Source organism: Tachypleus tridentatus, chromosome 13, assembly GCF_004210375.1.
Source record: "Tachypleus tridentatus isolate NWPU-2018 chromosome 13, ASM421037v1, whole genome shotgun sequence".
Classification (NCBI taxonomy): Eukaryota; Metazoa; Arthropoda; class Merostomata; order Xiphosura; family Limulidae; genus Tachypleus; species Tachypleus tridentatus.
Genome location: NC_134837.1, coordinates 7,821,993 through 7,831,960, shown reverse-complemented (window position 1 = coordinate 7,831,960; position 9,968 = coordinate 7,821,993). Strand labels below are relative to the sequence as shown.

At 32.0% G+C, this 9,968-nt stretch overlaps 1 long non-coding RNA gene across 1 annotated transcript; it reads left to right on the top strand.

Annotated features, from left to right (window-relative positions):
* The first annotated feature begins 5,741 nt into the window (after positions 1-5,741).
* LOC143237098 (uncharacterized) lies at positions 5,742-9,961 on the top strand. Its single transcript, XR_013019867.1, has 3 exons — positions 5,742-6,065; positions 9,054-9,186; positions 9,713-9,961. It is a non-coding gene; the product is annotated as an uncharacterized LOC143237098 (long non-coding RNA).
* The last annotated feature ends 7 nt before the right edge of the window (positions 9,962-9,968 follow it).

Sequence of the window (9,968 nt, the reverse complement as noted above, 5' to 3'; positions counted from 1 at the left end):
TTGTGTGCACTCCAGGATCTTCTTTATTTGTGGTCCAACGAAGACACCAGCTTTAACCTTTGCCTCAGACAGTTTAGGGAAGAATTCTCGAAGAGATTTGAAGGCTGTAAACTCCTTATCAAGAGCTACGACGAATTGTTTCATAAGACCCAATTTTACGTGCAATGGTGGGAACAACACCTTCTGGAGGTCCACTAGTGGCTCACATTTAACATTGTGCCTCCTCACAGAGAACTCGGTCGGTAGTGATAAATTGGCCACATACACAGCAGAATGCGTCTGGAGAATGCTTGCGGCTTTTTTTTTGCCATCTCTGATAAAATCAGATAAGTCCATGTGTTCACTTAGGCAGCTAGAACTAAACTGAAGTGGTGAGCGGTGAGCCCCTGTATATATATTACTATGGAAAGTTCCATAAATTACTAAAAGTTTCTTGAAAATTCTCGTAAGTTCTACATCATTCTAGAAAATTCTTGTAAGTTCGATAAAATTCTCTATCAGCTACTCAGCACTGAATCTTCCTGGAATGTTCTGGAAAATGGGTAAATTTGAAAATTTCATTATTCAGGTCACAAAAGCAAAGTACAAAGAGAAAAATAGGTCTTTTCATTTACTTTAGGCATAAGCAATTTAGAAATAACACTTTCTGCCCAGGAACAAGAAAAAAGTAAAAATTTTGTTACATAGTGTTATACTTTTAGGCCTATTAAATATATCAGAGCTATATTCTTTATCTAGTCTATTAAGAATTTTCCAAAATTGGAAGAGTGTATAATAACTGTATTCCAACAAAAGTATATATCACATTAATTGCTATGTATCAATCCGAAGCTTATCACGTCAGCCGGGACACAACAAACATTCGTGGTCGAAACACCTTTTACATGCGCCATTTGATGATACAATAACAGTTGTTACGGTGTGAATGTATTTTACAAGCGGTGAAAATACCATTATGATTTAACTTACATATTATAATACCTTTGTATTAGACATATTTTATTTTTCACATTGAATTCTTTATCTTAGAATTTACAATAATTCAAAGTAAACTGGCCCGGCATGGCTAAGTGGGTTAAGGCGTTCGACTCGTAATCTGAGGGTCGCGGGTTTGAATCCTAGTCCCACCGAATGTGCTCTATGGTTGACTATATATATATATTATATAATCCGCTAGGCATTAAATTGTTATTAAAAATATTCTTGAATTGAAATTATAGGTTATGCCGTTCTTATTTTTTTAGAATAATTCTTCAATAAAAGTCAGTACTGCAATATAATTAGTTGTTTGTGGAACTTCTAGTAGTCTTTGTTAATAAAATAAGACTAGCTGGGATACAAGTGTCCTGAATGAAAGTCATGTATCCACGATTAATAAAAGGTTATGTTAGAGCATGAAAATTTGATTCTCTTACATACAATTTTTAAAAAATGTCAATAAGAATAGCAATACACAAAATGTAAAGCCATAGATTTGCAAGTAGATCCTCATGCACCCAACAAACCTTCATGCCAAATCTGATGAAGACACATCAGCAGTGGTGAAGTAGTGGTAAACAAAAACCGCAAAATCACTCATGAAATGCGCGAAGTCCAAAACTGAAAATTTGTGTGTATTTCTCTATGGACCTAATAAACCTTCATACCAATTTTGGTAAAGCTCCATCCATATCGTGAGAATTATTTACATGGGCATATAACAGACAGTACTATTATATTTTTATAGATGGTGCTAGAGCATTAAATCTGTGCGTCATGTATTCACGACTTCATATCTGTACTTTGAGAATGGAAAAAATAAAGTTCTCTGTGACTGGAAACGGAGGCAAAAATATAAACACGGGAAAGTCGTAACTCCTATTGCAAATATACATACGCACAGGTGAAAAATTTCGCGAAATTGGGGATTGCACATCGCGTAATAAAAAGTTTTTTTCCAGTTTCGTATACGCAAGACTTCCATTATAATATGATGTCACTGTTATAGACAACACAGCTTATAAACCCCAAACTTAGAGTTGAGAAATCTAACTTATTTTATTGTTAATGTGATTAAACATATAAGAAAGCATTCATTCAACACAACTTACACTAAAAACAGTGCTATTTTGGCAAGTTCTCCCAATTCAGAGAAGGGTAACAGCCGTTTTACAAGTTTATCATTAAAAAGTTAGAAAAATTAAGTTACATGTCACAGTACAAACCGTTCTTTGAGTAAATTATAGAATATTTGAATAATATAGCATTGAACTATATCAAAATTTGGAGGTGAAAATTTCAATTAAAACAGGCGTTAAGCCATTTAAGAATATGAATGGGATTAAATTATCTAACAGCTAGTAGACAATCCTTAGTTGAGAAAAAACACAGTAGGTTCGGTCTTTTGATTTCCATATGCAAAACTTTGCACAGAATATATATATTGAAATCCTCCTTATTTAGAATTAACTAGCAACGTAAAATATATTCATTTCAAATAACCTCAAAAATTCAAAAGCTGGAAATACTGACAAATATAATTCCAGAAAGGTAGCATAGCAATATGAAATGAAAACAGTTATGCAAAGATACAAATAAATCTAGATTGTTTCATCTTCCAAATATGGTTTGGTTGACAGTATTTGTATTCTTAAAACATATTAAGTTGATTAAATTAATCACATTTTAATTTTAAATCTAAAACAAATTGCTATTAGGTAAAACCTACCAAACCTACATGTTATGTTTAGAACTAGTTTCTAAATTTCATAGTTTAAGTTTCTTAACATATTAACCGCAATGTTCATAATTTTTAACGTGCAAAAGTAGCACTGCTGTCTACCAGCTATAATTTTTTTTTACTAACGTTACCTAACGAGATATAGGGTTAAATGTGTTATATTAAAAACGGTTTTGGTCAAGTAAATCAACAAGTTACCTGCCAACCAATACCAAAATAAAGTCATGTTTTGGCGTTTTTTACATTGTGTAATGCCACACAACGTTTGGAGGGAATGATATATAACAGTTTGTTCTGATACAAATCATTCTTACATTCAGATCATAAAGATGTTTGTATATCAGCGGTTTAAAATTTCTAAGACAGATATATATATATTTAATGGCATTTAAATACAAAAGAATATGGATCAACCTGGAGCGCCAGGACCATCTAGAGAAATACTACAATCAATCGCACTCCAGCCATGTTAAGCGTAGTGTCTTGTAACAGGTCAGAATCCACAAACTTAAAGCTCAGTACATAATAAACAAACGAGGCCAATACGATATAGGATCACCAAAATAAGACTTATAATCTTATCTCCTGCTCAACTATCGTATACCTTAAGCAACTGTTTATATTTACTATTCCTTATAAAGACATTCTGGTGAAGTTGCCAGAAAAAAAAAAAAAAGACTCAATTTTTGTGTTGAAACATGTGCTGAGAAAGCGTTGTTCTTGAACAGCAAATGGATTATAAGGAAAGTGGCGGTGTTCTTTGATTATGACAAGTCTTAAGAAGTATCGTTTAACCGTAGAAACTATGTTGCAGTGCCATTATCAAAAGGCATGGTCGTCAGACAGAGTAAGAACAAACGTTGTAATATGTATTGCAACGACGAGGTGATGTTCTATAACTGTTTCAAATACAACGTTTTCAATCCACGGTGTAGCTTTTTTTTCCAATTCCTAGAGCTTCTAGGTTTTAATAACCTTGTTGAGCAAAGGATCAAATATAGAAAAGTTTCAGGTTATCAGGAAATAATAGTATAATGCTTCTAGTACTTTATTATTATTCAATAATTGCACATTTACAAGCAGAAGCTGAATAATACTGACTGCACAATTCTTCTAAACGAAATGCGTGTCATGTTTTGAACATTATCAATTATAACGAGTGACAGCTTGCATTATCTGAATTTTTAATTGAAATATATTGCATTTTGTGCTGAGTTACAAAGTAAGCTACAATTCCGTAACCTTTGGTTTTAAGCTTTTAATGAAATGTTTAAGAATCAAGAGGGCAGCGTGGCTGAGTGGTTTATCATTCTCGTTCTTACACCACTTGAAACCGAAGTTCTAGAAAACACGCCCTGTGTGCTTTGTAAAGATACGACAAGGATTTAGCTACATTAAAATCAAAGCTATTAAAAACCACTTAGCTTAAAATCAAAATAATAATAAAAAATGCTCATTACTAATTTATCTAAGGAAAAGAAACTAACACTGGCTTAAGTTTCATGCACATAGTAGTTTTAACGGCTACAACAAATAGCTCGTATGCCTGCTGATGCTATCCATTTTAAATTAGAACATGATTATTACCTACGATATGTAAACTCCAAGTAAACATCTTTGCAAGATGACACTCCCTGATGCCTAAAAAGACATATAAAGTGTGCGTCTTTCTTTATATTTCACTTTTGTATTTTTTACTTACAATTTTCATTGAATGACATTAAACTAAGAAAAAATGACGTTCAATACGACTGTAAGTTTTGAAGCATTAATTAGAACATACAATATTTCTTATTGGACAGAGACTGACTCAATGGCTAGTGTGCTGGACTACGGGTCGAACATTTGCATCCCGTTATCACTTAAAATTCATTTTGCAAGTATGAACATGCCTTAAGGATGAAGATCAAACTGTTCGTTTATACAAGAGTGACCCAGGGGTGATGATGGATGTTGTTAGTTCCCTGTAGTCTATCAGCTCCAAATTATGGCAAACAGTCCAGTAGCTGTGCACGAATATCCGAAAAACAAAGAGAATTTTGATGGAACTTTGTAGAATGGACGGCAAATGCCTGTTGTGAAGACACAAGTGTAGAGGACGACGTTTCGAAAGCCTTCCGCCTTTCGTCCTCAGGTCGAAGGTGGAAGACTTTCGAAACGTGGTCCTCACACTTGTGTTTCCACATCAGGCATTTGCCGTCCATTCTACAAAGTTCCATCATGAACACTCTGTCTAAACAATCTATAAAAGAAGGAATATCTTGTATTACTGTGAAAAAACAATTGATCTCAGGATTGTGAAAACTGAAACTTTGCTGTAAGTAACCGTTAATAATTACAAACAGTTAAACAGTTGTAAGAAAACACAAACCATCAACAATAGTTGTCTTTTATATTGTGTGATAACAGTGAAAGAAAATAAATTTAACTTAGAAATGAAGAAACATTAGACTTTTGAACCCAGGATTTAAATTTTCAGTTGATATAGTTTAGCTAAATGTTGCTGGAAGTTCCGCGTGACTCGTTAAAGCAGATATTACTTTTCTTAATGTGAAATATAATGAAGTATGAATTTACCATCCACTTAAACCTGAAGTTTCGAGTTTGTTAATATCCTACAATGTTTGTATTATTTAATGGGCTTCTATGATAAGAACTTATTAGTGGTTAAACATTTGAGACCCCTTGGACGAGGTCCACTGAACACGAACTTTAACATTATTTTGTCATCATGCTATTTTAAAAAAATTGGTTCCTGTTTGCTATATACCAGGGAAAGCAATGATATCAGTGTTGAATAAGTAAAACATACCCCAGCACCTGAAAGTAGCTTTCTGCCCTCTGAAACAGATGTTTGGTTCTCACAGCGATAAACAACAAGGTAATATAACATTGATGACTCAGCAATATTTATCCAATGACGTAATGAGGCCTATATTTGTGGATAAACTGAAACCTTTAGAGATATTTTATTTTAAAAAGCCTCCAGTTGAAGGAACATGACACAAGAGAATGAGTTCCTTGTTCTTAACAGGAGACTGTTTGACATTCACGCACTTGTGTGACTCGGCATATTATCGACTGGTTGTTCCTTGGGTTTAGTGTTTAGTGAAATTAAAACCAGCATCGGTAAATGCTTACTCTTATTAGTCAAATTCTCCAAATAGAATTCTACTTTATACTCACATTGTTTTTATTAGTGAATTTTAGGGCAACAAGTGTTCTTAAAAAAACCAAATGCAAATAAAACAATATCATCAACATTGGCTAAACTGATAATGCTTAATTGACTAGCATTCTCTGCATAGTATGTATGAGGTGGATCTGATTGATACCAGTGTTCAAGGTGAGTTAGTGCTTAAAGTTATTACATAAATAATATCTCTAGTAGTCTGTTATTCAACTTTTATTCTACTCTTTGGTAAACACTATTGTTTTCTTTAAAGTGTCGTGAAGGTATGGGCAAGGTAACATTAGTTGAAGTTCAGAGTATGAAGGAAAGCGGCCAACTTTTTGCCAGTCTCCATAGAATTAGGGGATTACAGTCCTCTAAGTCATTAGAAAATGATTGAAGTGAGAATATATAATGGCTTTCTTTCTAAGTTTAGTCGTTATAGAGACCACAAAAACCCTATGGTTATGAAACATCATAATACGATTTATGGGAAACATGTTTCATTGTCGAAAAAAAAACAGGGTAAAAGTAGGTATAGATAGATTCGAGAAAGGAACTTAAAAGAAAGGGATATATCGAAAAAACATCAGAAACTAATAAATAGATAAAGTAAAAGGGTAATATTCTGTCTGTAAGGAAAATCAAAACAGTATGTAAATATTGATTACTAGTAACAAATAACAATTTCTTATGTTTACATTGGAGTGAGTCAATTCCTTATAGGAATAAGAACTACCTAAATAAAGTTAAGAGGTATAAATAGGAAAAGCAAGATACAAGTATAACACGATAATAACACTTCCTAACAAAATGATAAATACAACATAAACATAACAAATTGCTATTTGCTACTGTTAATCATCAACATATAGATGTATAAATAGGTTCTTACTGACAGATTGTTACTATCTTTCTTTACCCTACTCTCGGTTTATTCCTTTTTTCCCATCTTCTCTCATCTCTTTTTGCCTTTTATTGTTGAAATTTATCTTTTACATTCATATTGTAAACCTGTTCAAACTGGTTTCTTTCTGTCTCATATTCCACCGGTTTCTAGTATATTTGGATTATAACATTTCAGGACCGTAGAAAGCCATATAATCTCCATACGAGGTGAACCTAGGAAGGTAGTCACAGTACCCGCTCACTCAATCATTTTGTAATAACTTAGAGTAATATAATCTTCTAATATTTAGAGACTGTCTATAGACTGGCCGCTTTTTCACATTCTAAGCTTCAACTAATGTTACCTTACACCTAACTTCATAACACGACGTAACATTAAAATTGTATAGTATACATTTGCAGTGATTCTATTCTAATGACTTTATCTGATTAAAATTGTTCAAGTAAAAACAGCCAAGATAGAATAAAAAATTAGCAATGTAAAAATGTGACATTTGCAGAAACAAAACCAAGTTACATAAAATGTAGTCTGTAAAAAATAAAGTAATACTACATTCGGAATAATAGTGTTTAGAACTGTTCAAAAAACTAAGAACAATGACGATACTGTATTTTGAAGAGCTGTGACAATGCCTCATAAATAGGCTAAAATTCGATCCTGTTTATATAATTATGGTAGTAAGTTTTATTTAACTTGGCTGGAATCACTGCTGTGACCGTAGATTTCTCAAATTAAACACAGTGTTAAATTTAATGATTTTCAAGTTTCCGAAAATAAGACATTTGCTTTCTTGATACTCGATTCTTTACTTGAAGAAGCTGTATAACAATAATTAAAAGATAATTATCAGAATTTTATGCGAAAGTAAAGAAGAATATAATAATATGTCAACCGTATAATATCTTCTATATCTAGGACCGATGAGGCATTTTGTCCAATATCAGGGGTAATCAGGCCAGTTAGGAAGTAAGGGAGGTAATAGTGGCCTGAACAACATTTAGGTCATCAATTACTTCAACAAGACTTTTCGAAGTAAGTTTGACTGTATTTTAAAAGTTTATTTTTGCGTATTCATTTTAAATCTAATTTATACTTAAGGGTTAACACTAGATTTGTGGACTTACAACGCTAAAATATGAGGTTCAATTCCATGTGGTGGATGGAGCACATGTGTCCAATTGTGTAGCTTAACATTAATACAAATAATCATTTTTAATTTTTCATTATTATACAACAAATGATCTGAATCCTGCGTTAACTTTGTTGCTGAATTTATCCACATGCTATAGTTGTTAAGCATATATAAGTAATATGGGAAGGTAAATCAAAATGAGAGCATCTACTAGTTTAAACAAGTGAGTTTACTTCATATAAATAGACAAACTTGCACATTGTACTTACAAATGACTTGCAGTGTTCTTCCTGATTGTCTAGATTGTTCATTTATGGCATTTAGTCATTTACATGATGCATCTACTTAGAACATTTCAGCTTTTAAGCGGAATTAAAAGTATTTAAAATATGTATGACATTAAAGGCTTACGGAGCAAAAGGATTTATAACCAAAGCCAGGATGCTAAAGGTTGGAGGTTTTATCAAACTTAAACACACTTGCTAAAGTTTAGAGCAATCATTTAAGCTAGAATGTTAAAGGCTAAAGTAATTGTTCAAGTCAACTAAGCACAAGAAAAGTGAACGTTTTCACATGTAAAGATGAAAGAAAAACAATCCAAACTGTAAACGTAAACCGGTAACAAATCTTATCTGGTTAGAAGGTTCAATTTCTTCCTCCTCTTATTTAACAAACAGAAACTGTAGAGACAGCTTGAGAAAGTGCTCCTACCAAATATTTCATTCCTACTGTAAGGGTTGGAATTCGATTTAATAATCCTGTGAGCAATATTTTACTTATATGAAATTAATCATAAGTTAGGAGCAAATAACAGTTATTCACTACAGAAACGTTTAAAGAACTCAGATTTATCTTGTAGTGCAGAACATTTATTGTGATAGTGATGGTACTTTTCAAGATGGAAATGTATCTATCGGCAAAACAAAATTTATTATAAACATGATTTTTTTTAAAACATTTTTCAATTCATCAAAGTTTGTTGCATGTAAAGCAGATACTAGTATCGTTAAACCAATGCGGAATATTATTGATGGTAGACGTTTCTAATGCTTTCATAAAACAAAAATTTGAGATAATTCTTAATGAAAATTAATCCAATATACTTTTTTTAAATTTGCAGCTTTATTGCCAAACCAAATTAGCGATGTTGTGACAGCTTATTATGATCCAGTGCAGTATTAAACCTTACTAAGTAGATGTTGTACATTTTATACCTATCTCTTGTACAGAAGGAAACAACAACTCATTACTCAGTAAGTGTAATTTAATTAACAAAACTAATGATATCACTACTTAAGATGATATTGCCTCGTGCTTTGTATTTGCCTTCTTAACTCTTAAGCATACTGAACTAATATGTATGTTTGTGATAAGTTGTGAAGGTGAAAGTACAAAAAAGACTAAAATATTTAAGTTTTAAATGTAGAAAGTAAATCATATTTAACTAACATATTACACTAACCGTTAAAACATTTGATGAAATTAAAACTAAGTCAATATAAAGTATAAGTATCCCTCGGTTTATGTACGAAGCTCAAAATAAAAGTATTCAAGTTTATATGTTAAGCGAGTCTATTTTTTCTTAGAGCAAAGCCATATCTACCTATCTGTTATGTCTACTGAGGAGAATCGGACTATATATTAAGTGTTTCTAAATAATTTATTTTAGATGTCTAACTGTTCATACTGCCTACTTTTTATATCTTAAAACTTTGTGGCTACCTTGTTGCATTTTATTTTCTTTAGAAGAAAAATACATTTGATTCTCAATCTTTACAGAAATACAAATGAAGAAAGAAATGCACACCTCGTCCATCGACATAATTGTGCTCAGAAGTTCATAGGAACTCTAAATTAATGGAAAAGTATTGTTTGGTTACGACGGAACAAAACAACAATTTCTATTTGACAAACATATCAAGTTTAACTCAGTACTACTATCATAATCATTATTGAAATAAAATATAGCTTCTTATAGCTGTATTTCATCTTTACAAAAAATTTGTAAAATAAAGAAAACGTTTGTTATTTCAAT